Source organism: Limulus polyphemus, unplaced genomic scaffold (assembly GCF_000517525.1).
Source record: "Limulus polyphemus unplaced genomic scaffold, Limulus_polyphemus-2.1.2 Scaffold4380, whole genome shotgun sequence".
In the NCBI taxonomy this organism is placed as follows: Eukaryota; Metazoa; Arthropoda; class Merostomata; order Xiphosura; family Limulidae; genus Limulus; species Limulus polyphemus.
Window position 1 is genome coordinate 75,170 of NW_013669990.1, and position 1,585 is coordinate 76,754.

A 1,585-nucleotide genomic window follows, 5' to 3' on the forward strand; every position below is an offset into this window, starting at 1 on the left:
AATATTTCCAAGAGATCAAATTCGATGACGAGGAACCCACTTTGAGACTAATAATGGCTGGAGACGGCTTTAATGATGATGACAAAACCTTGTCGAAACGTTGTACATTTGCTGTTATGTTAAACTTATATTAAAGTTTTTCTTCATTACCCATTCAAGCAGTCTCCAGCCATTATTAGTTCTAAGAGATAATTGAATAAATAGAGTTTAACAACTATATTTATTCAATTTCCAAGAGAGTTAATCAGAGATTAGAGAGGGTGCTTAAATCTTGGTTAAAGAGAGGCATATTTAACGTAACAGCAGATGATTTGACTGAATATTAGTATTTTTCAATGTTTCTTCATGAAAACCATTTCAAAACTGTTTAAGTCTGTGATGGAGATTTTTGATAATGTTATTCTCCTAATAAGTCTAGTACATATGGATTACGATAAAGAGTTATTAAACTAGAACTACTGAGCTAGAAGTATGCAGCTTAAGAATTGGAAAATCTATGAGATCTTTAACAAAATGTTGCTTCCTAAAATAACTATAACCGATTAAAAAATCCACTATAACACTACTGTTTGAAAAACAACCCTTGTGAAACACAAATTTGCTTTCATATAAAATGTTCATTTATAGTATTATTTGTTTCAGAAATAAGAATTTAAATAATTTACAGAATAATGTATAAAATAAATACTAGCATTATGGTGTCCCAACAGACACACATTAGTATGTTTTGCTGGTGACGCCAAACGTTCCAGGCTTCTTTACGTATTGTATAAATGCCTATCACATCCACTTTTCTTCTAGAAAATATAACTTTTAAATAGTCTCGCCATCTAGTGTAAAGCAATAAAACTACTCAACTCAAATCGTGGTAAAATATCTGGTATTATTATCATCATTAAATTAGCCATAATAATTTCAGAATCACCTTCCACATTAAGCACTGAGCTGCAATCAATTAATATATTTGTAAACCTCACAGTCTTTCAGGGTTAGATTTCCTATTAGGTAAAGTATAGATATACGAAGTGACATATAATATAATTAATCAGAGGAGGGACAGTTTTCTACTTTTTACCAGTTTTCGCATAATTAACGATATACTTAACATTTCAAAATAGTTAATTTCTATTGAATAATTAAAAATTAAATTTTGGACGCTACTTGAATTATCTTTATCGATCTTGTTCATTACATATGCAACTATATGATCGACACATTGGGTTTTTATTTTTTAAATACAAAATTAAGGAAACATATTGGTATTAATAATTAAAATTATAATGTGTTTATTAAGATTCATACGTAATGGCTCAGGCAAGTTAGAAAAATACATCAGAAGCTACGGAAAAAGAATGAACATCACTACAACGGATTTACACCGAGAGGCATTTGGATTTGTAGAACCCTGTCATAGTATTTTGATTTGTAGAACCATGCCTAGTCCTGAAAAGGCCCGTTTGTTGATACTTGATCGATGATGACTTCTCGTCACCGGGTTTTGCCTTGTCTTCACTTTGGCCTCCTCCATCTCGTCACGGCTTTCTCTCTCAAGTTAGCATCCAACACTATGTTACGTCTCCGTTTG

At 31.4% G+C, this 1,585-nt stretch overlaps 1 protein-coding gene across 2 annotated transcripts in view; it reads right to left on the minus strand.

Annotated features, from left to right (window-relative positions):
* The window catches only part of LOC106471060 (cordon-bleu protein-like 1), a 66,920-nt gene that overhangs the window by 58,498 nt on the left and 6,837 nt on the right, over nucleotides 1-1,585 (minus strand). The window contains exon 1 of one of the 2 annotated variants that reach the window (XM_022399680.1): nucleotides 451-462. The exons of the other annotated variant lie outside the window; for it this stretch is intronic. The gene's annotated coding sequence lies outside the window, so the exon portion shown is untranslated. Of the gene's footprint in view, nucleotides 1-450; nucleotides 463-1,585 lie in introns of those variants that run through there. 2 annotated transcript variants of the gene reach the window in all.